This window comes from Rhinoderma darwinii, assembly GCF_050947455.1.
Source record: "Rhinoderma darwinii isolate aRhiDar2 chromosome 4 unlocalized genomic scaffold, aRhiDar2.hap1 SUPER_4_unloc_10, whole genome shotgun sequence".
In the NCBI taxonomy this organism is placed as follows: domain Eukaryota; kingdom Metazoa; phylum Chordata; class Amphibia; order Anura; family Rhinodermatidae; genus Rhinoderma; species Rhinoderma darwinii.
The window spans coordinates 197,395-223,626 of NW_027461754.1; the positions used below are offsets into that span (position 1 = coordinate 197,395).

A 26,232-nucleotide genomic window follows, 5' to 3' on the forward strand; every position below is an offset into this window, starting at 1 on the left:
ATTGTCCCGCTCTTTGAAAAACTCGGCAAACCAAAACTTTGGAGAATACGGGCGTCGATCCCGTTACCTCTCGCATGCTAAGCGAGCGCTCTACCATTTGAGCTAATCCCCCTTCTGGCAGTCCATGTTGGGGTCCATGCTGGTTTCCATGTTGGGGTGCCTGATTCACCACAATTGTGATCATCACATACTTTTCAACCTGTAGCTTTAAGCTTTTTTTTTTTTTTTTTTTAAGTGTGGATGTCTTTCTCCCGTAAAAGCAGAAGGAGCGTGGAGCTTACAGGGTGCCGGGTGGTGTAAAAGTATAGGTGAGTCGTTAGTGTACAGAGTGAAGAATTGTGGGAAGAGAAAAGAAATCAGAATGATTTAAATAAGAAAGTCGCAACGTAGAAAAGATGGTCTAGATCCAATGGCCCATTTGGTTGTGGGCCCAAAAGCCTTTGCCTGTGCCACTTTGTTGCAAAGGCGAAAACATGTGGCATGAGAAACTGGGAGGTTGCGTGTATAAAAAGCATAGTCTGAAGGTCGTGAAAATGAGATGGTCAGGGATCGGGGGTCTCTATTCTATTTTTACGAGAAAAACATGTGATTCCGACCGGGGATAATGGCCAAATTGTAACAGGGGGCGTGAGTAAAAGAGAGCACTTAGCAGAGGATGGTTTCGATCCATCGACCTCTGGGTTATGGGCCCAGCACGCTTCCGCTGCGCCACTCTGCTGCCATACCTCCAAAAGAGAGGGGTAGCCTATTACCCGCTGACTGTTGTTAAGACGCTAATGTGGAGGCCATCTCTGTGTTGCAATTGTCCATTTGTTGGCGGCTGTAGTTCCACGCAGTTGTTATGTTTTATCATTCTCTTCTTTTTATTGTGTTGATCAGAAGGTCCTCTAAGAAACATACTCCATTTACCATGTTGTGGCTTTTTTACGACTTTAATCAAAGTGGGGGAGCGTGGTTGTCTCTGTGGCGCAATTGGTTAGCGCGTTCGGCTGTTAACCGGAAGGTTGGTGGTTCAAGCCCACCCAGGGACGGCAGTGTCCTCTTTTTGTCTCAGTTGCATGTTACAGAAAATCCTATGGTGCCTCTCAACTTAAAGTTTCGGCCAGAAGAGGAGGGCACCGGTTGTAAGACCATTTCAACATGTACAGTGTGAAAAATTTTGAGAAGAGAAAAAAATCCCAGTGATTTGGATGACATAGTTGCAATGTAGAAAGAATGGTCCAGAGCCTTTGGCCCTCTTTGGTTGTGGGCCTAAATGTCTTTCCATGCGCCACTCTGTTTCAAAGAAGATGACACATGACATGAGAAACTGGGAGGTTCAAGCAAAGCTTGAAGGTTGTGAAAACTTTTTTTTGTCTGATATCCAAAAGGTTGGTGGTTCAAGCCCACCCAGGGATGATTGTACCCTCTTTTTGTTTCAGTTGCATGTCAGAGTTACAGAAAGTCCTACTGTGGCTCTCAACTGAGAGTTTCGGTCGGATGCCCATTTCAAATACCCAACACAAACAAGAGACCCCTCTGAAAATAGATAGAAGACGAGGGCACCGGGAGAGCATTTGTCGACAGGTTGAAACATCATCTATGAGACTAACAAAAGTTCCTTCGAGCCGGAATTGAACCAGCGACCTAAGGATTGCTGATTTTCTACTACAGTCCTCCGCTCTACCAGCTGAGCTATCGAAGGCTTGCCGAGCTGGTTGTCGGGTGCTTCCTAAGCTTGCAAATGAGTTACATGAGTAGGGAAACAGAGGAGAATTGTCCCGCTCTTTGAAAAACTCGGCAAACCAAAACTTTGGAGAATACGGGCGTCGATCCCGTTACCTCTCGCATGCTAAGCGAGCGCTCTACCATTTGAGCTAATCCCCCTTCTGGCAGTCCATGTTGGGGTCCATGCTGGTTTCCATGTTGGGGTGCCTGATTCACCACAATTGTGATCATCACATACTTTTCAACCTGTAGCTTTAAGCTTTTTTTTTTTTTTTTTTTAAGTGTGGATGTCTTTCTCCCGTAAAAGCAGAAGGAGCGTGGAGCTTACAGGGTGCCGGGTGGTGTAAAAGTATAGGTGAGTCGTTAGTGTACAGAGTGAAGAATTGTGGGAAGAGAAAAGAAATCAGAATGATTTAAATAAGAAAGTCGCAACGTAGAAAAGATGGTCTAGATCCAATGGCCCATTTGGTTGTGGGCCCAAAAGCCTTTGCCTGTGCCACTTTGTTGCAAAGGCGAAAACATGTGGCATGAGAAACTGGGAGGTTGCGTGTATAAAAAGCATAGTCTGAAGGTCGTGAAAATGAGATGGTCAGGGATCGGGGGTCTCTATTCTATTTTTACGAGAAAAACATGTGATTCCGACCGGGGATAATGGCCAAATTGTAACAGGGGGCGTGAGTAAAAGAGAGCACTTAGCAGAGGATGGTTTCGATCCATCGACCTCTGGGTTATGGGCCCAGCACGCTTCCGCTGCGCCACTCTGCTGCCATACCTCCAAAAGAGAGGGGTAGCCTATTACCCGCTGACTGTTGTTAAGACGCTAATGTGGAGGCCATCTCTGTGTTGCAATTGTCCATTTGTTGGCGGCTGTAGTTCCACGCAGTTGTTATGTTTTATCATTCTCTTCTTTTTATTGTGTTGATCAGAAGGTCCTCTAAGAAACATACTCCATTTACCATGTTGTGGCTTTTTTACGACTTTAATCAAAGTGGGGGAGCGTGGTTGTCTCTGTGGCGCAATTGGTTAGCGCGTTCGGCTGTTAACCGGAAGGTTGGTGGTTCAAGCCCACCCAGGGACGGCAGTGTCCTCTTTTTGTCTCAGTTGCATGTTACAGAAAATCCTATGGTGCCTCTCAACTTAAAGTTTCGGCCAGAAGAGGAGGGCACCGGTTGTAAGACCATTTCAACATGTACAGTGTGAAAAATTTTGAGAAGAGAAAAAAATCCCAGTGATTTGGATGACATAGTTGCAATGTAGAAAGAATGGTCCAGAGCCTTTGGCCCTCTTTGGTTGTGGGCCTAAATGTCTTTCCATGCGCCACTCTGTTTCAAAGAAGATGACACATGACATGAGAAACTGGGAGGTTCAAGCAAAGCTTGAAGGTTGTGAAAACTTTTTTTTGTCTGATAACCAAAAGGTTGGTGGTTCAAGCCCACCCAGGGATGATTGTACCCTCTTTTTGTTTCAGTTGCATGTCAGAGTTACAGAAAGTCCTACTGTGGCTCTCAACTGAGAGTTTCGGTCGGATGCCCATTTCAAATACCCAACACAAACAAGAGACCCCTCTGAAAATAGATAGAAGACGAGGGCACCGGGAGAGCATTTGTCGACAGGTTGAAACATCATCTATGAGACTAACAAAAGTTCCTTCGAGCCGGAATTGAACCAGCGACCTAAGGATTGCTGATTTTCTACTACAGTCCTCCGCTCTACCAGCTGAGCTATCGAAGGCTTGCCGAGCTGGTTGTCGGGTGCTTCCTAAGCTTGCAAATGAGTTACATGAGTAGGGAAACAGAGGAGAATTGTCCCGCTCTTTGAAAAACTCGGCAAACCAAAACTTTGGAGAATACGGGCGTCGATCCCGTTACCTCTCGCATGCTAAACGAGCGCTCTACCATTTGAGCTAATCCCCCTTCTGGCAGTCCATGTTGGGGTCCATGCTGGTTTCCATGTTGGGGTGCCTGATTCACCACAATTGTGATCATCACATACTTTTCAACCTGTAGCTTTAAGCTTTTTTTTTTTTTTTTTTTTTTTAAGTGTGGATGTCTTTCTCCCGTAAAAGCAGAAGGAGCGTGGAGCTTACAGGGTGCCGGGTGGTGTAAAAGTATAGGTGAGTCGTTAGTGTACAGAGTGAAGAATTGTGGGAAGAGAAAAGAAATCAGAATGATTTAAATAAGAAAGTCGCAACGTAGAAAAGATGGTCTAGATCCAATGGCCCATTTGGTTGTGGGCCCAAAAGCCTTTGCCTGTGCCACTTTGTTGCAAAGGCGAAAACATGTGGCATGAGAAACTGGGAGGTTGCGTGTATAAAAAGCATAGTCTGAAGGTCGTGAAAATGAGATGGTCAGGGATCGGGGGTCTCTATTCTATTTTTACGAGAAAAACATGTGATTCCGACCGGGGATAATGGCCAAATTGTAACAGGGGGCGTGAGTAAAAGAGAGCACTTAGCAGAGGATGGTTTCGATCCATCGACCTCTGGGTTATGGGCCCAGCACGCTTCCGCTGCGCCACTCTGCTGCCATACCTCCAAAAGAGAGGGGTAGCCTATTACCCGCTGACTGTTGTTAAGACGCTAATGTGGAGGCCATCTCTGTGTTGCAATTGTCCATTTGTTGGCGGCTGTAGTTCCACGCAGTTGTTATGTTTTATCATTCTCTTCTTTTTATTGTGTTGATCAGAAGGTCCTCTAAGAAACATACTCCATTTACCATGTTGTGGCTTTTTTACGACTTTAATCAAAGTGGGGGAGCGTGGTTGTCTCTGTGGCGCAATTGGTTAGCGCGTTCGGCTGTTAACCGGAAGGTTGGTGGTTCAAGCCCACCCAGGGACGGCAGTGTCCTCTTTTTGTCTCAGTTGCATGTTACAGAAAATCCTATGGTGCCTCTCAACTTAAAGTTTCGGCCAGAAGAGGAGGGCACCGGTTGTAAGACCATTTCAACATGTACAGTGTGAAAAATTTTGAGAAGAGAAAAAAATCCCAGTGATTTGGATGACATAGTTGCAATGTAGAAAGAATGGTCCAGAGCCTTTGGCCCTCTTTGGTTGTGGGCCTAAATGTCTTTCCATGCGCCACTCTGTTTCAAAGAAGATGACACATGACATGAGAAACTGGGAGGTTCAAGCAAAGCTTGAAGGTTGTGAAAACTTTTTTTTGTCTGATAACCAAAAGGTTGGTGGTTCAAGCCCACCCAGGGATGATTGTACCCTCTTTTTGTTTCAGTTGCATGTCAGAGTTACAGAAAGTCCTACTGTGGCTCTCAACTGAGAGTTTCGGTCGGATGCCCATTTCAAATACCCAACACAAACAAGAGACCCCTCTGAAAATAGATAGAAGACGAGGGCACCGGGAGAGCATTTGTCGACAGGTTGAAACATCATCTATGAGACTAACAAAAGTTCCTTCGAGCCGGAATTGAACCAGCGACCTAAGGATTGCTGATTTTCTACTACAGTCCTCCGCTCTACCAGCTGAGCTATCGAAGGCTTGCCGAGCTGGTTGTCGGGTGCTTCCTAAGCTTGCAAATGAGTTACATGAGTAGGGAAACAGAGGAGAATTGTCCCGCTCTTTGAAAAACTCGGCAAACCAAAACTTTGGAGAATACGGGCGTCGATCCCGTTACCTCTCGCATGCTAAACGAGCGCTCTACCATTTGAGCTAATCCCCCTTCTGGCAGTCCATGTTGGGGTCCATGCTGGTTTCCATGTTGGGGTGCCTGATTCACCACAATTGTGATCATCACATACTTTTCAACCTGTAGCTTTAAGCTTTTTTTTTTTTTTTTTTTTTTTAAGTGTGGATGTCTTTCTCCCGTAAAAGCAGAAGGAGCGTGGAGCTTACAGGGTGCCGGGTGGTGTAAAAGTATAGGTGAGTCGTTAGTGTACAGAGTGAAGAATTGTGGGAAGAGAAAAGAAATCAGAATGATTTAAATAAGAAAGTCGCAACGTAGAAAAGATGGTCTAGATCCAATGGCCCATTTGGTTGTGGGCCCAAAAGCCTTTGCCTGTGCCACTTTGTTGCAAAGGCGAAAACATGTGGCATGAGAAACTGGGAGGTTGCGTGTATAAAAAGCATAGTCTGAAGGTCGTGAAAATGAGATGGTCAGGGATCGGGGGTCTCTATTCTATTTTTACGAGAAAAACATGTGATTCCGACCGGGGATAATGGCCAAATTGTAACAGGGGGCGTGAGTAAAAGAGAGCACTTAGCAGAGGATGGTTTCGATCCATCGACCTCTGGGTTATGGGCCCAGCACGCTTCCGCTGCGCCACTCTGCTGCCATACCTCCAAAAGAGAGGGGTAGCCTATTACCCGCTGACTGTTGTTAAGACGCTAATGTGGAGGCCATCTCTGTGTTGCAATTGTCCATTTGTTGGCGGCTGTAGTTCCACGCAGTTGTTATGTTTTATCATTCTCTTCTTTTTATTGTGTTGATCAGAAGGTCCTCTAAGAAACATACTCCATTTACCATGTTGTGGCTTTTTTACGACTTTAATCAAAGTGGGGGAGCGTGGTTGTCTCTGTGGCGCAATTGGTTAGCGCGTTCGGCTGTTAACCGGAAGGTTGGTGGTTCAAGCCCACCCAGGGACGGCAGTGTCCTCTTTTTGTCTCAGTTGCATGTTACAGAAAATCCTATGGTGCCTCTCAACTTAAAGTTTCGGCCAGAAGAGGAGGGCACCGGTTGTAAGACCATTTCAACATGTACAGTGTGAAAAATTTTGAGAAGAGAAAAAAATCCCAGTGATTTGGATGACATAGTTGCAATGTAGAAAGAATGGTCCAGAGCCTTTGGCCCTCTTTGGTTGTGGGCCTAAATGTCTTTCCATGCGCCACTCTGTTTCAAAGAAGATGACACATGACATGAGAAACTGGGAGGTTCAAGCAAAGCTTGAAGGTTGTGAAAACTTTTTTTTGTCTGATAACCAAAAGGTTGGTGGTTCAAGCCCACCCAGGGATGATTGTACCCTCTTTTTGTTTCAGTTGCATGTCAGAGTTACAGAAAGTCCTACTGTGGCTCTCAACTGAGAGTTTCGGTCGGATGCCCATTTCAAATACCCAACACAAACAAGAGACCCCTCTGAAAATAGATAGAAGACGAGGGCACCGGGAGAGCATTTGTCGACAGGTTGAAACATCATCTATGAGACTAACAAAAGTTCCTTCGAGCCGGAATTGAACCAGCGACCTAAGGATTGCTGATTTTCTACTACAGTCCTCCGCTCTACCAGCTGAGCTATCGAAGGCTTGCCGAGCTGGTTGTCGGGTGCTTCCTAAGCTTGCAAATGAGTTACATGAGTAGGGAAACAGAGGAGAATTGTCCCGCTCTTTGAAAAACTCGGCAAACCAAAACTTTGGAGAATACGGGCGTCGATCCCGTTACCTCTCGCATGCTAAGCGAGCGCTCTACCATTTGAGCTAATCCCCCTTCTGGCAGTCCATGTTGGGGTCCATGCTGGTTTCCATGTTGGGGTGCCTGATTCACCACAATTGTGATCATCACATACTTTTCAACCTGTAGCTTTAAGCTTTTTTTTTTTTTTTTTTTTTTTAAGTGTGGATGTCTTTCTCCCGTAAAAGCAGAAGGAGCGTGGAGCTTACAGGGTGCCGGGTGGTGTAAAAGTATAGGTGAGTCGTTAGTGTACAGAGTGAAGAATTGTGGGAAGAGAAAAGAAATCAGAATGATTTAAATAAGAAAGTCGCAACGTAGAAAAGATGGTCTAGATCCAATGGCCCATTTGGTTGTGGGCCCAAAAGCCTTTGCCTGTGCCACTTTGTTGCAAAGGCGAAAACATGTGGCATGAGAAACTGGGAGGTTGCGTGTATAAAAAGCATAGTCTGAAGGTCGTGAAAATGAGATGGTCAGGGATCGGGGGTCTCTATTCTATTTTTACGAGAAAAACATGTGATTCCGACCGGGGATAATGGCCAAATTGTAACAGGGGGCGTGAGTAAAAGAGAGCACTTAGCAGAGGATGGTTTCGATCCATCGACCTCTGGGTTATGGGCCCAGCACGCTTCCGCTGCGCCACTCTGCTGCCATACCTCCAAAAGAGAGGGGTAGCCTATTACCCGCTGACTGTTGTTAAGACGCTAATGTGGAGGCCATCTCTGTGTTGCAATTGTCCATTTGTTGGCGGCTGTAGTTCCACGCAGTTGTTATGTTTTATCATTCTCTTCTTTTTATTGTGTTGATCAGAAGGTCCTCTAAGAAACATACTCCATTTACCATGTTGTGGCTTTTTTACGACTTTAATCAAAGTGGGGGAGCGTGGTTGTCTCTGTGGCGCAATTGGTTAGCGCGTTCGGCTGTTAACCGGAAGGTTGGTGGTTCAAGCCCACCCAGGGACGGCAGTGTCCTCTTTTTGTCTCAGTTGCATGTTACAGAAAAACCTATGGTGCCTCTCAACTTAAAGTTTCGGCCAGAAGAGGAGGGCACCGGTTGTAAGACCATTTCAACATGTACAGTGTGAAAAATTTTGAGAAGAGAAAAAAATCCCAGTGATTTGGATGACATAGTTGCAATGTAGAAAGAATGGTCCAGAGCCTTTGGCCCTCTTTGGTTGTGGGCCTAAATGTCTTTCCATGCGCCACTCTGTTTCAAAGAAGATGACACATGACATGAGAAACTGGGAGGTTCAAGCAAAGCTTGAAGGTTGTGAAAACTTTTTTTTGTCTGATAACCAAAAGGTTGGTGGTTCAAGCCCACCCAGGGATGATTGTACCCTCTTTTTGTTTCAGTTGCATGTCAGAGTTACAGAAAGTCCTACTGTGGCTCTCAACTGAGAGTTTCGGTCGGATGCCCATTTCAAATACCCAACACAAACAAGAGACCCCTCTGAAAATAGATAGAAGACGAGGGCACCGGGAGAGCATTTGTCGACAGGTTGAAACATCATCTATGAGACTAACAAAAGTTCCTTCGAGCCGGAATTGAACCAGCGACCTAAGGATTGCTGATTTTCTACTACAGTCCTCCGCTCTACCAGCTGAGCTATCGAAGGCTTGCCGAGCTGGTTGTCGGGTGCTTCCTAAGCTTGCAAATGAGTTACATGAGTAGGGAAACAGAGGAGAATTGTCCCGCTCTTTGAAAAACTCGGCAAACCAAAACTTTGGAGAATACGGGCGTCGATCCCGTTACCTCTCGCATGCTAAGCGAGCACTCTACCATTTGAGCTAATCCCCCTTCTGGCAGTCCATGTTGGGGTCCATGCTGGTTTCCATGTTGGGGTGCCTGATTCACCACAATTGTGATCATCACATACTTTTCAACCTGTAGCTTTAAGGTTTTTTTTTTTTTTTTTATGTTTTTTTTTTAAGTGTGGATGTCTTTCTCCCGTAAAAGCAGAAGGAGCGTGGAGCTTACAGGGTGCCGGGTGGTGTAAAAGTATAGGTGAGTCGTTAGTGTACAGAGTGAAGAATTGTGGGAAGAGAAAAGAAATCAGAATGATTTAAATAAGAAAGTCGCAACGTAGAAAAGATGGTCTAGATCCAATGGCCCATTTGGTTGTGGGCCCAAAAGCCTTTGCCTGTGCCACTTTGTTGCAAAGGCGAAAACATGTGGCATGAGAAACTGGGAGGTTGCGTGTATAAAAAGCATAGTCTGAAGGTCGTGAAAATGAGATGGTCAGGGATCGGGGGTCTCTATTCTATTTTTACGAGAAAAACATGTGATTCCGACCGGGGATAATGGCCAAATTGTAACAGGGGGCGTGAGTAAAAGAGAGCACTTAGCAGAGGATGGTTTCGATCCATCGACCTCTGGGTTATGGGCCCAGCACGCTTCCGCTGCGCCACTCTGCTGCCATACCTCCAAAAGAGAGGGGTAGCCTATTACCCGCTGACTGTTGTTAAGACGCTAATGTGGAGGCCATCTCTGTGTTGCAATTGTCCATTTGTTGGCGGCTGTAGTTCCACGCAGTTGTTATGTTTTATCATTCTCTTCTTTTTATTGTGTTGATCAGAAGGTCCTCTAAGAAACATACTCCATTTACCATGTTGTGGCTTTTTTACGACTTTAATCAAAGTGGGGGAGCGTGGTTGTCTCTGTGGCGCAATTGGTTAGCGCGTTCGGCTGTTAACCGGAAGGTTGGTGGTTCAAGCCCACCCAGGGACGGCAGTGTCCTCTTTTTGTCTCAGTTGCATGTTACAGAAAATCCTATGGTGCCTCTCAACTTAAAGTTTCGGCCAGAAGAGGAGGGCACCGGTTGTAAGACCATTTCAACATGTACAGTGTGAAAAATTTTGAGAAGAGAAAAAAATCCCAGTGATTTGGATGACATAGTTGCAATGTAGAAAGAATGGTCCAGAGCCTTTGGCCCTCTTTGGTTGTGGGCCTAAATGTCTTTCCATGCGCCACTCTGTTTCAAAGAAGATGACACATGACATGAGAAACTGGGAGGTTCAAGCAAAGCTTGAAGGTTGTGAAAACTTTTTTTTGTCTGATAACCAAAAGGTTGGTGGTTCAAGCCCACCCAGGGATGATTGTACCCTCTTTTTGTTTCAGTTGCATGTCAGAGTTACAGAAAGTCCTACTGTGGCTCTCAACTGAGAGTTTCGGTCGGATGCCCATTTCAAATACCCAACACAAACAAGAGACCCCTCTGAAAATAGATAGAAGACGAGGGCACCGGGAGAGCATTTGTCGACAGGTTGAAACATCATCTATGAGACTAACAAAAGTTCCTTCGAGCCGGAATTGAACCAGCGACCTAAGGATTGCTGATTTTCTACTACAGTCCTCCGCTCTACCAGCTGAGCTATCGAAGGCTTGCCGAGCTGGTTGTCGGGTGCTTCCTAAGCTTGCAAATGAGTTACATGAGTAGGGAAACAGAGGAGAATTGTCCCGCTCTTTGAAAAACTCGGCAAACCAAAACTTTGGAGAATACGGGCGTCGATCCCGTTACCTCTCGCATGCTAAGCGAGCGCTCTACCATTTGAGCTAATCCCCCTTCTGGCAGTCCATGTTGGGGTCCATGCTGGTTTCCATGTTGGGGTGCCTGATTCACCACAATTGTGATCATCACATACTTTTCAACCTGTAGCTTTAAGCTTTTTTTTTTTTTTTTTTTTTTTAAGTGTGGATGTCTTTCTCCCGTAAAAGCAGAAGGAGCGTGGAGCTTACAGGGTGCCGGGTGGTGTAAAAGTATAGGTGAGTCGTTAGTGTACAGAGTGAAGAATTGTGGGAAGAGAAAAGAAATCAGAATGATTTAAATAAGAAAGTCGCAACGTAGAAAAGATGGTCTAGATCCAATGGCCCATTTGGTTGTGGGCCCAAAAGCCTTTGCCTGTGCCACTTTGTTGCAAAGGCGAAAACATGTGGCATGAGAAACTGGGAGGTTGCGTGTATAAAAAGCATAGTCTGAAGGTCGTGAAAATGAGATGGTCAGGGATCGGGGGTCTCTATTCTATTTTTACGAGAAAAACATGTGATTCCGACCGGGGATAATGGCCAAATTGTAACAGGGGGCGTGAGTAAAAGAGAGCACTTAGCAGAGGATGGTTTCGATCCATCGACCTCTGGGTTATGGGCCCAGCACGCTTCCGCTGCGCCACTCTGCTGCCATACCTCCAAAAGAGAGGGGTAGCCTATTACCCGCTGACTGTTGTTAAGACGCTAATGTGGAGGCCATCTCTGTGTTGCAATTGTCCATTTGTTGGCGGCTGTAGTTCCACGCAGTTGTTATGTTTTATCATTCTCTTCTTTTTATTGTGTTGATCAGAAGGTCCTCTAAGAAACATACTCCATTTACCATGTTGTGGCTTTTTTACGACTTTAATCAAAGTGGGGGAGCGTGGTTGTCTCTGTGGCGCAATTGGTTAGCGCGTTCGGCTGTTAACCGGAAGGTTGGTGGTTCAAGCCCACCCAGGGACGGCAGTGTCCTCTTTTTGTCTCAGTTGCATGTTACAGAAAAACCTATGGTGCCTCTCAACTTAAAGTTTCGGCCAGAAGAGGAGGGCACCGGTTGTAAGACCATTTCAACATGTACAGTGTGAAAAATTTTGAGAAGAGAAAAAAATCCCAGTGATTTGGATGACATAGTTGCAATGTAGAAAGAATGGTCCAGAGCCTTTGGCCCTCTTTGGTTGTGGGCCTAAATGTCTTTCCATGCGCCACTCTGTTTCAAAGAAGATGACACATGACATGAGAAACTGGGAGGTTCAAGCAAAGCTTGAAGGTTGTGAAAACTTTTTTTTGTCTGATAACCAAAAGGTTGGTGGTTCAAGCCCACCCAGGGATGATTGTACCCTCTTTTTGTTTCAGTTGCATGTCAGAGTTACAGAAAGTCCTACTGTGGCTCTCAACTGAGAGTTTCGGTCGGATGCCCATTTCAAATACCCAACACAAACAAGAGACCCCTCTGAAAATAGATAGAAGACGAGGGCACCGGGAGAGCATTTGTCGACAGGTTGAAACATCATCTATGAGACTAACAAAAGTTCCTTCGAGCCGGAATTGAACCAGCGACCTAAGGATTGCTGATTTTCTACTACAGTCCTCCGCTCTACCAGCTGAGCTATCGAAGGCTTGCCGAGCTGGTTGTCGGGTGCTTCCTAAGCTTGCAAATGAGTTACATGAGTAGGGAAACAGAGGAGAATTGTCCCGCTCTTTGAAAAACTCGGCAAACCAAAACTTTGGAGAATACGGGCGTCGATCCCGTTACCTCTCGCATGCTAAGCGAGCACTCTACCATTTGAGCTAATCCCCCTTCTGGCAGTCCATGTTGGGGTCCATGCTGGTTTCCATGTTGGGGTGCCTGATTCACCACAATTGTGATCATCACATACTTTTCAACCTGTAGCTTTAAGCTTTTTTTTTTTTTTTTTTTTTTTTTTTTAAGTGTGGATGTCTTTCTCCCGTAAAAGCAGAAGGAGCGTGGAGCTTACAGGGTGCCGGGTGGTGTAAAAGTATAGGTGAGTCGTTAGTGTACAGAGTGAAGAATTGTGGGAAGAGAAAAGAAATCAGAATGATTTAAATAAGAAAGTCGCAACGTAGAAAAGATGGTCTAGATCCAATGGCCCATTTGGTTGTGGGCCCAAAAGCCTTTGCCTGTGCCACTTTGTTGCAAAGGCGAAAACATGTGGCATGAGAAACTGGGAGGTTGCGTGTATAAAAAGCATAGTCTGAAGGTCGTGAAAATGAGATGGTCAGGGATCGGGGGTCTCTATTCTATTTTTACGAGAAAAACATGTGATTCCGACCGGGGATAATGGCCAAATTGTAACAGGGGGCGTGAGTAAAAGAGAGCACTTAGCAGAGGATGGTTTCGATCCATCGACCTCTGGGTTATGGGCCCAGCACGCTTCCGCTGCGCCACTCTGCTGCCATACCTCCAAAAGAAAGGGGTAGCCTATTACCCGCTGACTGTTGTTAAGACGCTAATGTGGAGGCCATCTCTGTGTTGCAATTGTCCATTTGTTGGCGGCTGTAGTTCCACGCAGTTGTTATGTTTTATCATTCTCTTCTTTTTATTGTGTTGATCAGAAGGTCCTCTAAGAAACATACTCCATTTACCATGTTGTGGCTTTTTTACGACTTTAATCAAAGTGGTGGAGCGTGGTTGTCTCTGTGGCGCAATTGGTTAGCGCGTTCGGCTGTTAACCGGAAGGTTGGTGGTTCAAGCCCACCCAGGGACGGCAGTGTCCTCTTTTTGTCTCAGTTGCATGTTACAGAAAATCCTATGGTGCCTCTCAACTTAAAGTTTCGGCCAGAAGAGGAGGGCACCGGTTGTAAGACCATTTCAACATGTACAGTGTGAAAAATTTTGAGAAGAGAAAAAAATCCCAGTGATTTGGATGACATAGTTGCAATGTAGAAAGAATGGTCCAGAGCCTTTGGCCCTCTTTGGTTGTGGGCCTAAATGTCTTTCCATGCGCCACTCTGTTTCAAAGAAGATGACACATGACATGAGAAACTGGGAGGTTCAAGCAAAGCTTGAAGGTTGTGAAAACTTTTTTTTGTCTGATAACCAAAAGGTTGGTGGTTCAAGCCCACCCAGGGATGATTGTACCCTCTTTTTGTTTCAGTTGCATGTCAGAGTTACAGAAAGTCCTACTGTGGCTCTCAACTGAGAGTTTCGGTCGGATGCCCATTTCAAATACCCAACACAAACAAGAGACCCCTCTGAAAATAGATAGAAGACGAGGGCACCGGGAGAGCATTTGTCGACAGGTTGAAACATCATCTATGAGACTAACAAAAGTTCCTTCGAGCCGGAATTGAACCAGCGACCTAAGGATTGCTGATTTTCTACTACAGTCCTCCGCTCTACCAGCTGAGCTATCGAAGGCTTGCCGAGCTGGTTGTCGGGTGCTTCCTAAGCTTGCAAATGAGTTACATGAGTAGGGAAACAGAGGAGAATTGTCCCGCTCTTTGAAAAACTCGGCAAACCAAAACTTTGGAGAATACGGGCGTCGATCCCGTTACCTCTCGCATGCTAAGCGAGCGCTCTACCATTTGAGCTAATCCCCCTTCTGGCAGTCCATGTTGGGGTCCATGCTGGTTTCCATGTTGGGGTGCCTGATTCACCACAATTGTGATCATCACATACTTTTCAACCTGTAGCTTTAAGCTTTTTTTTTTTTTTTTTTTTTTTAAGTGTGGATGTCTTTCTCCCGTAAAAGCAGAAGGAGCGTGGAGCTTACAGGGTGCCGGGTGGTGTAAAAGTATAGGTGAGTCGTTAGTGTACAGAGTGAAGAATTGTGGGAAGAGAAAAGAAATCAGAATGATTTAAATAAGAAAGTCGCAACGTAGAAAATATGGTCTAGATCCAATGGCCCATTTGGTTGTGGGCCCAAAAGCCTTTGCCTGTGCCACTTTGTTGCAAAGGCGAAAACATGTGGCATGAGAAACTGGGAGGTTGCGTGTATAAAAAGCATAGTCTGAAGGTCGTGAAAATGAGATGGTCAGGGATCGGGGGTCTCTATTCTATTTTTACGAGAAAAACATGTGATTCCGACCGGGGATAATGGCCAAATTGTAACAGGGGGCGTGAGTAAAAGAGAGCACTTAGCAGAGGATGGTTTCGATCCATCGACCTCTGGGTTATGGGCCCAGCACGCTTCCGCTGCGCCACTCTGCTGCCATACCTCCAAAAGAAAGGGGTAGCCTATTACCCGCTGACTGTTGTTAAGATGCTAATGTGGAGGCCATCTCTGTGTTGCAATTGTCCATTTGTTGGCGGCTGTAGTTCCACGCAGTTGTTATGTTTTATCATTCTCTTCTTTTTATTGTGTTGATCAGAAGGTCCTCTAAGAAACATACTCCATTTACCATGTTGTGGCTTTTTTACGACTTTAATCAAAGTGGGGGAGCGTGGTTGTCTCTGTGGCGCAATTGGTTAGCGCGTTCGGCTGTTAACCGGAAGGTTGGTGGTTCAAGCCCACCCAGGGACGGCAGTGTCCTCTTTTTGTCTCAGTTGCATGTTACAGAAAATCCTATGGTGCCTCTCAACTTAAAGTTTCGGCCAGAAGAGGAGGGCACCGGTTGTAAGACCATTTCAACATGTACAGTGTGAAAAATTTTGAGAAGAGAAAAAAATCCCAGTGATTTGGATGACATAGTTGCAATGTAGAAAGAATGGTCCAGAGCCTTTGGCCCTCTTTGGTTGTGGGCCTAAATGTCTTTCCATGCGCCACTCTGTTTCAAAGAAGATGACACATGACATGAGAAACTGGGAGGTTCAAGCAAAGCTTGAAGGTTGTGAAAACTTTTTTTTGTCTGATAACCAAAAGGTTGGTGGTTCAAGCCCACCCAGGGATGATTGTACCCTCTTTTTGTTTCAGTTGCATGTCAGAGTTACAGAAAGTCCTACTGTGGCTCTCAACTGAGAGTTTCGGTCGGATGCCCATTTCAAATACCCAACACAAACAAGAGACCCCTCTGAAAATAGATAGAAGACGAGGGCACCGGGAGAGCATTTGTCGACAGGTTGAAACATCATCTATGAGACTAACAAAAGTTCCTTCGAGCCGGAATTGAACCAGCGACCTAAGGATTGCTGATTTTCTACTACAGTCCTCCGCTCTACCAGCTGAGCTATCGAAGGCTTGCCGAGCTGGTTGTCGGGTGCTTCCTAAGCTTGCAAATGAGTTACATGAGTAGGGAAACAGAGGAGAATTGTCCCGCTCTTTGAAAAACTCGGCAAACCAAAACTTTGGAGAATACGGGCGTCGATCCCGTTACCTCTCGCATGCTAAGCGAGCGCTCTACCATTTGAGCTAATCCCCCTTCTGGCAGTCCATGTTGGGGTCCATGCTGGTTTCCATGTTGGGGTGCCTGATTCACCACAATTGTGATCATCACATACTTTTCAACCTGTAGCTTTAAGCTTTTTTTTTTTTTTTTTTTTTTAAGTGTGGATGTCTTTCTCCCGTAAAAGCAGAAGGAGCGTGGAGCTTACAGGGTGCCGGGTGGTGTAAAAGTATAGGTGAGTCGTTAGTGTACAGAGTGAAGAATTGTGGGAAGAGAAAAGAAATCAGAATGATTTAAATAAGAAAGTCGCAACGTAGAAAAGATGGTCTAGATACAATGGCCCATTTGGTTGTGGGCCCAAAAGCCTTTGCCTGTGCCACTTTGTTGCAAAGGCGAAAACATGTGGCATGAGAAACTGGGAGGTTGCGTGTATAAAAAGCATAGTCTGAAGGTCGTGAAAATGAGATGGTCAGGGATCGGGGGTCTCTATTCTATTTTTACGAGAAAAACATGTGATTCCGACCGGGGATAATGGCCAAATTGTAACAGGGGGCGTGAGTAAAAGAGAGCACTTAGCAGAGGATGGTTTCGATCCATCGACCTCTGGGTTATGGGCCCAGCACGCTTCCGCTGCGCCACTCTGCTGCCATACCTCCAAAAGAAAGGGGTAGCCTATTACCCGCTGACTGTTGTTAAGACGCTAATGTGGAGGCCATCTCTGTGTTGCAATTGTCCATTTGTTGGCGGCTGTAGTTCCACGCAGTTGTTATGTTTTATCATTCTCTTCTTTTTATTGTGTTGATCAGAAGGTCCTCTAAGAAACATACTCCATTTACCATGTTGTGGCTTTTTTACGACTTTAATCAAAGTGGGGGAGCGTGGTTGTCTCTGTGGCGCAATTGGTTAGCGCGTTCGGCTGTTAACCGGAAGGTTGGTGGTTCAAGCCCACCCAGGGACGGCAGTGTCCTCTTTTTGTCTCAGTTGCATGTTACAGAAAATCCTATGGTGCCTCTCAACTTAAAGTTTCGGCCAGAAGAGGAGGGCACCGGTTGTAAGACCATTTCAACATGTACAGTGTGAAAAATTTTGAGAAGAGAAAAAAATCCCAGTGATTTGGATGACATAGTTGCAATGTAGAAAGAATGGTCCAGAGCCTTTGGCCCTCTTTGGTTGTGGGCCTAAATGTCTTTCCATGCGCCACTCTGTTTCAAAGAAGATGACACATGACATGAGAAACTGGGAGGTTCAAGCAAAGCTTGAAGGTTGTGAAAACTTTTTTTTGTCTGATAACCAAAAGGTTGGTGGTTCAAGCCCACCCAGGGATGATTGTACCCTCTTTTTGTTTCAGTTGCATGTCAGAGTTACAGAAAGTCCTACTGTGGCTCTCAACTGAGAGTTTCGGTCGGATGCCCATTTCAAATACCCAACACAAACAAGAGACCCCTCTGAAAATAGATAGAAGACGAGGGCACCGGGAGAGCATTTGTCGACAGGTTGAAACATCATCTATGAGACTAACAAAAGTTCCTTCGAGCCGGAATTGAACCAGCGACCTAAGGATTGCTGATTTTCTACTACAGTCCTCCGCTCTACCAGCTGAGCTATCGAAGGCTTGCCGAGCTGGTTGTCGGGTGCTTCCTAAGCTTGCAAATGAGTTACATGAGTAGGGAAACAGAGGAGAATTGTCCCGCTCTTTGAAAAACTCGGCAAACCAAAACTTTGGAGAATACGGGCGTCGATCCCGTTACCTCTCGCATGCTAAGCGAGCGCTCTACCATTTGAGCTAATCCCCCTTCTGGCAGTCCATGTTGGGGTCCATGCTGGTTTCCATGTTGGGGTGCCTGATTCACCACAATTGTGATCATCACATACTTTTCAACCTGTAGCTTTAAGCTTTTTTTTTTTTTTTTTTTTTTTAAGTGTGGATGTCTTTCTCCCGTAAAAGCAGAAGGAGCGTGGAGCTTACAGGGTGCCGGGTGGTGTAAAAGTATAGGTGAGTCGTTAGTGTACAGAGTGAAGAATTGTGGGAAGAGAAAAGAAATCAGAATGATTTAAATAAGAAAGTCGCAACGTAGAAAAGATGGTCTAGATCCAATGGCCCATTTGGTTGTGGGCCCAAAAGCCTTTGCCTGTGCCACTTTGTTGCAAAGGCGAAAACATGTGGCATGAGAAACTGGGAGGTTGCGTGTATAAAAAGCATAGTCTGAAGGTCGTGAAAATGAGATGGTCAGGGATCGGGGGTCTCTATTCTATTTTTACGAGAAAAACATGTGATTCCGACCGGGGATAATGGCCAAATTGTAACAGGGGGCGTGAGTAAAAGAGAGCACTTAGCAGAGGATGGTTTCGATCCATCGACCTCTGGGTTATGGGCCCAGCACGCTTCCGCTGCGCCACTCTGCTGCCATACCTCCAAAAGAAAGGGGTAGCCTATTACCCGCTGACTGTTGTTAAGACGCTAATGTGGAGGCCATCTCTGTGTTGCAATTGTCCATTTGTTGGCGGCTGTAGTTCCACGCAGTTGTTATGTTTTATCATTCTCTTCTTTTTATTGTGTTGATCAGAAGGTCCTCTAAGAAACATACTCCATTTACCATGTTGTGGCTTTTTTACGACTTTAATCAAAGTGGGGGAGCGTGGTTGTCTCTGTGGCGCAATTGGTTAGCGCGTTCGGCTGTTAACCGGAAGGTTGGTGGTTCAAGCCCACCCAGGGACGGCAGTGTCCTCTTTTTGTCTCAGTTGCATGTTACAGAAAATCCTATGGTGCCTCTCAACTTAAAGTTTCGGCCAGAAGAGGAGGGCACCGGTTGTAAGACCATTTCAACATGTACAGTGTGAAAAATTTTGAGAAGAGAAAAAAATCCCAGTGATTTGGATGACATAGTTGCAATGTAGAAAGAATGGTCCAGAGCCTTTGGCCCTCTTTGGTTGTGGGCCTAAATGTCTTTCCATGCGCCACTCTGTTTCAAAGAAGATGACACATGACATGAGAAACTGGGAGGTTCAAGCAAAGCTTGAAGGTTGTGAAAACTTTTTTTTGTCTGATAACCAAAAGGTTGGTGGTTCAAGCCCACCCAGGGATGATTGTACCCTCTTTTTGTTTCAGTTGCATGTCAGAGTTACAGAAAGTCCTACTGTGGCTCTCAACTGAGAGTTTCGGTCGGATGCCCATTTCAAATACCCAACACAAACAAGAGACCCCTCTGAAAATAGATAGAAGACGAGGGCACCGGGAGAGCATTTGTCGACAGGTTGAAACATCATCTATGAGACTAACAAAAGTTCCTTCGAGCCGGAATTGAACCAGCGACCTAAGGATTGCTGATTTTCTACTACAGTCCTCCGCTCTACCAGCTGAGCTATCGAAGGCTTGCCGAGCTGGTTGTCGGGTGCTTCCTAAGCTTGCAAATGAGTTACATGAGTAGGGAAACAGAGGAGAATTGTCCCGCTCTTTGAAAAACTCGGCAAACCAAAACTTTGGAGAATACGGGCGTCGATCCCGTTACCTCTCGCATGCTAAGCGAGCGCTCTACCATTTGAGCTAATCCCCCTTCTGGCAGTCCATGTTGGGGTCCATGCTGGTTTCCATGTTGGGGTGCCTGATTCACCACAATTGTGATCATCACATACTTTTCAACCTGTAGCTTTAAGCTTTTTTTTTATTTTTTTATTTTTTTTTTTTTAAGTGTGGATGTCTTTCTCCCGTAAAAGCAGAAGGAGCGTGGAGCTTACAGGGTGCCGGGTGGTGTAAAAGTATAGGTGAGTCGTTAGTGTACAGAGTGAAGAATTGTGGGAAGAGAAAAGAAATCAGAATGATTTAAATAAGAAAGTCGCAACGTAGAAAAGATGGTCTAGATCCAATGGCCCATTTGGTTGTGGGCCCAAAAGCCTTTGCCTGTGCCACTTTGTTGCAAAGGCGAAAACATGTGGCATGAGAAACTGGGAGGTTGCGTGTATAAAAAGCATAGTCTGAAGGTCGTGAAAATGAGATGGTCAGGGATCGGGGGTCTCTATTCTATTTTTACGAGAAAAACATGTGATTCCGACCGGGGATAATGGCCAAATTGTAACAGGGGGCGTGAGTAAAAGAGAGCACTTAGCAGAGGATGGTTTCGATCCATCGACCTCTGGGTTATGGGCCCAGCACGCTTCCGCTGCGCCACTCTGCTGCCATACCTCCAAAAGAGAGGGGTAGCCTATTACCCGCTGACTGTTGTTAAGACGCTAATGTGGAGGCCATCTCTGTGTTGCAATTGTCCATTTGTTGGCGGCTGTAGTTCCACGCAGTTGTTATGTTTTATCATTCTCTTCTTTTTATTGTGTTGATCAGAAGGTCCTCTAAGAAACATACTCCATTTACCATGTTGTGGCTTTTTTACGACTTTAATCAAAGTGGGGGAGCGTGGTTGTCTCTGTGGCGCAATTGGTTAGCGCGTTCGGCTGTTAACCGGAAGGTTGGTGGTTCAAGCCCACCCAGGGACGGCAGTGTCCTCTTTTTGTCTCAGTTGCATGTTACAGAAAATCCTATGGTGCCTCTCAACTTAAAGTTTCGGCCAGAAGAGGAGGGCACCGGTTGTAAGACCATTTCAACATGTACAGTGTGAAAAATTTTGAGAAGAGAAAAAAATCCCAGTGATTTGGATGACATAGTTGCAATGTAGAAAGAATGGTCCAGAGCCTTTGGCCCTCTTTGGTTGTGGGCCTAAATGTCTTTCCATGCGCCACTCTGTTTCAAAGAAGATGACACATGACATGAGAAACTGGGAGGTTCAAGCAAAGCTTGAAGGTTGTGAAAACTTTTTTTTGTCTGATAACCAAAAGGTTGGTGGTTCAAGCCCACCCAGGGATGATTGTACCCTCTTTTTGTTTCAGTTGCATGTCAGAGTTACAGAAAGTCCTACTGTGGCTCTCAACTGAGAGTTTCGGTCGGATGCCCATTTCAAATACCCAACACAAACAAGAGACCCCTCTGAAAATAGATAGAAGACGAGGGCACCGGGAGAGCATTTGTCGACAGGTTGAAACATCATCTATGAGACTAACAAAAGTTCCTTCGAGCCGGAATTGAACCAGCGACCTAAGGATTGCTGATTTTCTACTACAGTCCTCCGCTCTACCAGCTGAGCTATCGAAGGCTTGCCGAGCTGGTTGTCGGGTGCTTCCTAAGCTTGCAAATGAGTTACATGAGTAGGGAAACAGAGGAGAATTGTCCCGCTCTTTGAAAAACTCGGCAAACCAAAACTTTGGAGAATACGGGCGTCGATCCCGTTACCTCTCGCATGCTAAGCGAGCGCTCTACCATTTGAGCTAATCCCCCTTCTGGCAGTCCATGTTGGGGTCCATGCTGGTTTCCATGTTGGGGTGCCTGATTCACCACAATTGTGATCATCACATACTTTTCAACCTGTAGCTTTAAGCTTTTTTTTTATTTTTTTTTTTTTTTTTTTTTAAGTGTGGATGTCTTTCTCCCGTAAAAGCAGAAGGAGCGTGGAGCTTACAGGGTGCCGGGTGGTGTAAAAGTATAGGTGAGTCGTTAGTGTACAGAGTGAAGAATTGTGGGAAGAGAAAAGAAATCAGAATGATTTAAATAAGAAAGTCGCAACGTAGAAAAGATGGTCTAGATCCAATGGCCCATTTGGTTGTGGGCCCAAAAGCCTTTGCCTGTGCCACTTTGTTGCAAAGGCGAAAACATGTGGCATGAGAAACTGGGAGGTTGCGTGTATAAAAAGCATAGTCTGAAGGTCGTGAAAATGAGATGGTCAGGGATCGGGGGTCTCTATTCTATTTTTACGAGAAAAACATGTGATTCCGACCGGGGATAATGGCCAAATTGTAACAGGGGGCGTGAGTAAAAGAGAGCACTTAGCAGAGGATGGTTTCGATCCATCGACCTCTGGGTTATGGGCCCAGCACGCTTCCGCTGCGCCACTCTGCTGCCATACCTCCAAAAGAGAGGGGTAGCCTATTACCCGCTGACTGTTGTTAAGACGCTAATGTGGAGGCCATCTCTGTGTTGCAATTGTCCATTTGTTGGCGGCTGTAGTTCCACGCAGTTGTTATGTTTTATCATTCTCTTCTTTTTATTGTGTTGATCAGAAGGTCCTCTAAGAAACATACTCCATTTACCATGTTGTGGCTTTTTTATGACTTTAATCAAAGTGGGGGAGCGTGGTTGTCTCTGTGGCGCAATTGGTTAGCGCGTTCGGCTGTTAACCGGAAGGTTGGTGGTTCAAGCCCACCCAGGGACGGCAGTGTCCTCTTTTTGTCTCAGTTGCATGTTACAGAAAATCCTATGGTGCCTCTCAACTTAAAGTTTCGGCCAGAAGAGGAGGGCACCGGTTGTAAGACCATTTCAACATGTACAGTGTGAAAAATTTTGAGAAGAGAAAAAAATCCCAGTGATTTGGATGACATAGTTGCAATGTAGAAAGAATGGTCCAGAGCCTTTGGCCCTCTTTGGTTGTGGGCCTAAATGTCTTTCCATGCGCCACTCTGTTTCAAAGAAGATGACACATGACATGAGAAACTGGGAGGTTCAAGCAAAGCTTGAAGGTTGTGAAAACTTTTTTTTGTCTGATAACCAAAAGGTTGGTGGTTCAAGCCCACCCAGGGATGATTGTACCCTCTTTTTGTTTCAGTTGCATGTCAGAGTTACAGAAAGTCCTACTGTGGCTCTCAACTGAGAGTTTCGGTCGGATGCCCATTTCAAATACCCAACACAAACAAGAGACCCCTCTGAAAATAGATAGAAGACGAGGGCACCGGGAGAGCATTTGTCGACAGGTTGAAACATCATCTATGAGACTAACAAAAGTTCCTTCGAGCCGGAATTGAACCAGCGACCTAAGGATTGCTGATTTTCTACTACAGTCCTCCGCTCTACCAGCTGAGCTATCGAAGGCTTGCCGAGCTGGTTGTCGGGTGCTTCCTAAGCTTGCAAATGAGTTACATGAGTAGGGAAACAGAGGAGAATTGTCCCGCTCTTTGAAAAACTCGGCAAACCAAAACTTTGGAGAATACGGGCGTCGATCCCGTTACCTCTCGCATGCTAAGCGAGCGCTCTACCATTTGAGCTAATCCCCCTTCTGGCAGTCCATGTTGGGGTCCATGCTGGTTTCCATGTTGGGGTGCCTGATTCACCACAATTGTGATCATCACATACTTTTCAACCTGTAGCTTTAAGCTTTTTTTTTATTTTTATTTTTTTTTTTTTTTAAGTGTGGATGTCTTTCTCCCGTAAAAGCAGAAGGAGCGTGGAGCTTACAGGGTGCCGGGTGGTGTAAAAGTATAGGTGAGTCGTTAGTGTACAGAGTGAAGAATTGTGGGAAGAGAAAAGAAATCAGAATGATTTAAATAAGAAAGTCGCAACGTAGAAAAGATGGTCTAGATCCAATGGCCCATTTGGTTGTGGGCCCAAAAGCCTTTGCCTGTGCCACTTTGTTGCAAAGGCGAAAACATGTGGCATGAGAAACTGGGAGGTTGCGTGTATAAAAAGCATAGTCTGAAGGTCGTGAAAATGAGATGGTCAGGGATCGGGGGTCTCTATTCTATTTTTACGAGAAAAACATGTGATTCCGACCGGGGATAATGGCCAAATTGTAACAGGGGGCGTGAGTAAAAGAGAGCACTTAGCAGAGGATGGTTTCGATCCATCGACCTCTGGGTTATGGGCCCAGCACGCTTCCGCTGCGCCACTCTGCTGCCATACCTCCAAAAGAGAGGGGTAGCCTATTACCCGCTGACTGTTGTTAAGACGCTAATGTGGAGGCCATCTCTGTGTTGCAATTGTCCATTTGTTGGCGGCTGTAGTTCCACGCAGTTGTTATGTTTTATCATTCTCTTCTTTTTATTGTGTTGATCAGAAGGTCCTCTAAGAAACATACTCCATTTACCATGTTGTGGCTTTTTTACGACTTTAATCAAAGTGGGGGAGCGTGGTTGTCTCTGTGGCGCAATTGGTTAGCGCGTTCGGCTGTTAACCGGAAGGTTGGTGGTTCAAGCCCACCCAGGGACGGCAGTGTCCTCTTTTTGTCTCAGTTGCATGTTACAGAAAATCCTATGGTGCCTCTCAACTTAAAGTTTCGGCCAGAAGAGGAGGGCACCGGTTGTAAGACCATTTCAACATGTACAGTGTGAAAAATTTTGAGAAGAGAAAAAAATCCCAGTGATTTGGATGACATAGTTGCAATGTAGAAAGAATGGTCCAGAGCCTTTGGCCCTCTTTGGTTGTGGGCCTAAATGTCTTTCCATGCGCCACTCTGTTTCAAAGAAGATGACACATGACATGAGAAACTGGGAGGTTCAAGCAAAGCTTGAAGGTTGTGAAAACTTTTTTTTGTCTGATAACCAAAAGGTTGGTGGTTCAAGCCCACCCAGGGATGATTGTACCCTCTTTTTGTTTCAGTTGCATGTCAGAGTTACAGAAAGTCCTACTGTGGCTCTCAACTGAGAGTTTCGGTCGGATGCCCATTTCAAATACCCAACACAAACAAGAGACCCCTCTGAAAATAGATAGAAGACGAGGGCACCGGGAGAGCATTTGTCGACAGGTTGAAACATCATCTATGAGACTAACAAAAGTTCCTTCGAGCCGGAATTGAACCAGCGACCTAAGGATTGCTGATTTTCTACTACAGTCCTCCGCTCTACCAGCTGAGCTATCGAAGGCTTGCCGAGCTGGTTGTCGGGTGCTTCCTAAGCTTGCAAATGAGTTACATGAGTAGGGAAACAGAGGAGAATTGTCCCGCTCTTTGAAAAACTCGGCAAACCAAAACTTTGGAGAATACAGGCGTCGATCCCGTTACCTCTCGCATGCTAAGCGAGCGCTCTACCATTTGAGCTAATCCCCCTTCTGGCAGTCCATGTTGGGGTCCATGCTGGTTTCCATGTTGGGGTGCCTGATTCACCACAATTGTGATCATCACATACTTTTCAACCTGTAGCTTTAAGCTTTTTTTTTATTTTTTTATTTATTTTTTTTTAAGTGTGGATGTCTTTCTCCCGTAAAAGCAGAAGGAGCGTGGAGCTTACAGGGTGCCGGGTGGTGTAAAAGTATAGGTGAGTCGTTAGTGTACAGAGTGAAGAATTGTGGGAAGAGAAAAGAAATCAGAATGATTTAAATAAGAAAGTCGCAACGTAGAAAAGATGGTCTAGATCCAATGGCCCATTTGGTTGTGGGCCCAAAAGCCTTTGCCTGTGCCACTTTGTTGCAAAGGCGAAAACATGTGGCATGAGAAACTGGGAGGTTGCGTGTATAAAAAGCATAGTCTGAAGGTCGTGAAAATGAGATGGTCAGGGATCGGGGGTCTCTATTCTATTTTTACGAGAAAAACATGTGATTCCGACCGGGGATAATGGCCAAATTGTAACAGGGGGCGTGAGTAAAAGAGAGCACTTAGCAGAGGATGGTTTCGATCCATCGACCTCTGGGTTATGGGCCCAGCACGCTTCCGCTGCGCCACTCTGCTGCCATACTTCCAAAAGAGAGGGGTAGCCTATTACCCGCTGACTGTTGTTAAGACGCTAATGTGGAGGCCATCTCTGTGTTGCAATTGTCCATTTGTTGGCGGCTGTAGTTCCACGCAGTTGTTATGTTTTATCATTCTCTTCTTTTTATTGTGTTGATCAGAAGGTCCTCTAAGAAACATACTCCATTTACCATGTTGTGGCTTTTTTACGACTTTAATCAAAGTGGGGGAGCGTGGTTGTCTCTGTGGCGCAATTGGTTAGCGTGTTCGGCTGTTAACCGGAAGGTTGGTGGTTCAAGCCCACCCAGGGACGGCAGTGTCCTCTTTTTGTCTCAGTTGCATGTTACAGAAAATCCTATGGTGCCTCTCAACTTAAAGTTTCGGCCAGAAGAGGAGGGCACCGGTTGTAAGACCATTTCAACATGTACAGTGTGAAAAATTTTGAGAAGAGAAAAAAATCCCAGTGATTTGGATGACATAGTTGCAATGTAGAAAGAATGGTCCAGAGCCTTTGGCCCTCTTTGGTTGTGGGCCTAAATGTCTTTCCATGCGCCACTCTGTTTCAAAGAAGATGACACATGACATGAGAAACTGGGAGGTTCAAGTGAAGGTTGTGAAAACTTTTTTTTGTCTGATAACCAAAAGGTTGGTGGTTCAAGCCCACCCAGGGATGATTGTACCCTCTTTTTGTTTCAGTTGCATGTCAGAGTTACAGAAAGTCCTACTGTGGCTCTCAACTGAGAGTTTCGGTCGGATGCCCATTTCAAATACCCAAGACAAACAAGAGACCCCTCTGAAAATAGATAGAAGACGAGGGCACCGGGAGAGCATTTGTCGACAGGTTGAAACATCATCTATGAGAC

The 26,232-nt window shown here is 45.6% G+C and overlaps 28 non-coding genes across 28 annotated transcripts; 14 read left to right on the plus strand and 14 right to left on the minus strand.

Annotated features, from left to right (window-relative positions):
- Positions 1–957: 957 nt before the first annotated feature.
- Positions 958–1,031, plus strand: TRNAN-GUU (transfer RNA asparagine (anticodon GUU)). Its single transcript has one exon. It is a non-coding gene; the product is annotated as a tRNA-Asn (tRNA).
- A 567-nt stretch (positions 1,032–1,598) lies between these two features.
- On the minus strand, positions 1,599–1,684 carry TRNAY-GUA (transfer RNA tyrosine (anticodon GUA)). Its single transcript is given in 2 exon segments — positions 1,599–1,634; positions 1,648–1,684. It is a non-coding gene; the product is annotated as a tRNA-Tyr (tRNA).
- Positions 1,685–2,711: 1,027 nt separating this feature from the next.
- Positions 2,712–2,785, plus strand: TRNAN-GUU (transfer RNA asparagine (anticodon GUU)). Its single transcript has one exon. It is a non-coding gene; the product is annotated as a tRNA-Asn (tRNA).
- A 567-nt stretch (positions 2,786–3,352) lies between these two features.
- Positions 3,353–3,438, minus strand: TRNAY-GUA (transfer RNA tyrosine (anticodon GUA)). Its single transcript is given in 2 exon segments — positions 3,353–3,388; positions 3,402–3,438. It is a non-coding gene; the product is annotated as a tRNA-Tyr (tRNA).
- Positions 3,439–4,469: 1,031 nt separating this feature from the next.
- TRNAN-GUU (transfer RNA asparagine (anticodon GUU)) lies at positions 4,470–4,543 on the plus strand. Its single transcript has one exon. It is a non-coding gene; the product is annotated as a tRNA-Asn (tRNA).
- Positions 4,544–5,110: 567 nt separating this feature from the next.
- On the minus strand, positions 5,111–5,196 carry TRNAY-GUA (transfer RNA tyrosine (anticodon GUA)). Its single transcript is given in 2 exon segments — positions 5,111–5,146; positions 5,160–5,196. It is a non-coding gene; the product is annotated as a tRNA-Tyr (tRNA).
- Positions 5,197–6,227: 1,031 nt separating this feature from the next.
- TRNAN-GUU (transfer RNA asparagine (anticodon GUU)) lies at positions 6,228–6,301 on the plus strand. Its single transcript has one exon. It is a non-coding gene; the product is annotated as a tRNA-Asn (tRNA).
- A 567-nt stretch (positions 6,302–6,868) lies between these two features.
- Positions 6,869–6,954, minus strand: TRNAY-GUA (transfer RNA tyrosine (anticodon GUA)). Its single transcript is given in 2 exon segments — positions 6,869–6,904; positions 6,918–6,954. It is a non-coding gene; the product is annotated as a tRNA-Tyr (tRNA).
- Positions 6,955–7,985: 1,031 nt separating this feature from the next.
- Positions 7,986–8,059, plus strand: TRNAN-GUU (transfer RNA asparagine (anticodon GUU)). Its single transcript has one exon. It is a non-coding gene; the product is annotated as a tRNA-Asn (tRNA).
- Positions 8,060–8,626: 567 nt separating this feature from the next.
- Positions 8,627–8,712, minus strand: TRNAY-GUA (transfer RNA tyrosine (anticodon GUA)). The gene is given in 2 exon segments: positions 8,627–8,662; positions 8,676–8,712. It is a non-coding gene; the product is annotated as a tRNA-Tyr (tRNA).
- A 1,038-nt stretch (positions 8,713–9,750) lies between these two features.
- On the plus strand, positions 9,751–9,824 carry TRNAN-GUU (transfer RNA asparagine (anticodon GUU)). Its single transcript has one exon. It is a non-coding gene; the product is annotated as a tRNA-Asn (tRNA).
- A 567-nt stretch (positions 9,825–10,391) lies between these two features.
- Positions 10,392–10,477, minus strand: TRNAY-GUA (transfer RNA tyrosine (anticodon GUA)). Its single transcript is given in 2 exon segments — positions 10,392–10,427; positions 10,441–10,477. It is a non-coding gene; the product is annotated as a tRNA-Tyr (tRNA).
- A 1,031-nt stretch (positions 10,478–11,508) lies between these two features.
- Positions 11,509–11,582, plus strand: TRNAN-GUU (transfer RNA asparagine (anticodon GUU)). Its single transcript has one exon. It is a non-coding gene; the product is annotated as a tRNA-Asn (tRNA).
- A 567-nt stretch (positions 11,583–12,149) lies between these two features.
- Positions 12,150–12,235, minus strand: TRNAY-GUA (transfer RNA tyrosine (anticodon GUA)). Its single transcript is given in 2 exon segments — positions 12,150–12,185; positions 12,199–12,235. It is a non-coding gene; the product is annotated as a tRNA-Tyr (tRNA).
- Positions 12,236–13,271: 1,036 nt separating this feature from the next.
- TRNAN-GUU (transfer RNA asparagine (anticodon GUU)) lies at positions 13,272–13,345 on the plus strand. The gene has a single exon. It is a non-coding gene; the product is annotated as a tRNA-Asn (tRNA).
- Positions 13,346–13,912: 567 nt separating this feature from the next.
- Positions 13,913–13,998, minus strand: TRNAY-GUA (transfer RNA tyrosine (anticodon GUA)). The gene is given in 2 exon segments: positions 13,913–13,948; positions 13,962–13,998. It is a non-coding gene; the product is annotated as a tRNA-Tyr (tRNA).
- Positions 13,999–15,029: 1,031 nt separating this feature from the next.
- TRNAN-GUU (transfer RNA asparagine (anticodon GUU)) lies at positions 15,030–15,103 on the plus strand. Its single transcript has one exon. It is a non-coding gene; the product is annotated as a tRNA-Asn (tRNA).
- Positions 15,104–15,670: 567 nt separating this feature from the next.
- TRNAY-GUA (transfer RNA tyrosine (anticodon GUA)) lies at positions 15,671–15,756 on the minus strand. Its single transcript is given in 2 exon segments — positions 15,671–15,706; positions 15,720–15,756. It is a non-coding gene; the product is annotated as a tRNA-Tyr (tRNA).
- Positions 15,757–16,786: 1,030 nt separating this feature from the next.
- Positions 16,787–16,860, plus strand: TRNAN-GUU (transfer RNA asparagine (anticodon GUU)). Its single transcript has one exon. It is a non-coding gene; the product is annotated as a tRNA-Asn (tRNA).
- Positions 16,861–17,427: 567 nt separating this feature from the next.
- Positions 17,428–17,513, minus strand: TRNAY-GUA (transfer RNA tyrosine (anticodon GUA)). The gene is given in 2 exon segments: positions 17,428–17,463; positions 17,477–17,513. It is a non-coding gene; the product is annotated as a tRNA-Tyr (tRNA).
- Positions 17,514–18,544: 1,031 nt separating this feature from the next.
- Positions 18,545–18,618, plus strand: TRNAN-GUU (transfer RNA asparagine (anticodon GUU)). Its single transcript has one exon. It is a non-coding gene; the product is annotated as a tRNA-Asn (tRNA).
- Positions 18,619–19,185: 567 nt separating this feature from the next.
- Positions 19,186–19,271, minus strand: TRNAY-GUA (transfer RNA tyrosine (anticodon GUA)). The gene is given in 2 exon segments: positions 19,186–19,221; positions 19,235–19,271. It is a non-coding gene; the product is annotated as a tRNA-Tyr (tRNA).
- Positions 19,272–20,310: 1,039 nt separating this feature from the next.
- Positions 20,311–20,384, plus strand: TRNAN-GUU (transfer RNA asparagine (anticodon GUU)). The gene has a single exon. It is a non-coding gene; the product is annotated as a tRNA-Asn (tRNA).
- Positions 20,385–20,951: 567 nt separating this feature from the next.
- TRNAY-GUA (transfer RNA tyrosine (anticodon GUA)) lies at positions 20,952–21,037 on the minus strand. Its single transcript is given in 2 exon segments — positions 20,952–20,987; positions 21,001–21,037. It is a non-coding gene; the product is annotated as a tRNA-Tyr (tRNA).
- Positions 21,038–22,076: 1,039 nt separating this feature from the next.
- Positions 22,077–22,150, plus strand: TRNAN-GUU (transfer RNA asparagine (anticodon GUU)). Its single transcript has one exon. It is a non-coding gene; the product is annotated as a tRNA-Asn (tRNA).
- Positions 22,151–22,717: 567 nt separating this feature from the next.
- TRNAY-GUA (transfer RNA tyrosine (anticodon GUA)) lies at positions 22,718–22,803 on the minus strand. The gene is given in 2 exon segments: positions 22,718–22,753; positions 22,767–22,803. It is a non-coding gene; the product is annotated as a tRNA-Tyr (tRNA).
- A 1,039-nt stretch (positions 22,804–23,842) lies between these two features.
- Positions 23,843–23,916, plus strand: TRNAN-GUU (transfer RNA asparagine (anticodon GUU)). The gene has a single exon. It is a non-coding gene; the product is annotated as a tRNA-Asn (tRNA).
- A 567-nt stretch (positions 23,917–24,483) lies between these two features.
- Positions 24,484–24,569, minus strand: TRNAY-GUA (transfer RNA tyrosine (anticodon GUA)). The gene is given in 2 exon segments: positions 24,484–24,519; positions 24,533–24,569. It is a non-coding gene; the product is annotated as a tRNA-Tyr (tRNA).
- Between the last annotated feature and the right edge of the window lie 1,663 nt (positions 24,570–26,232).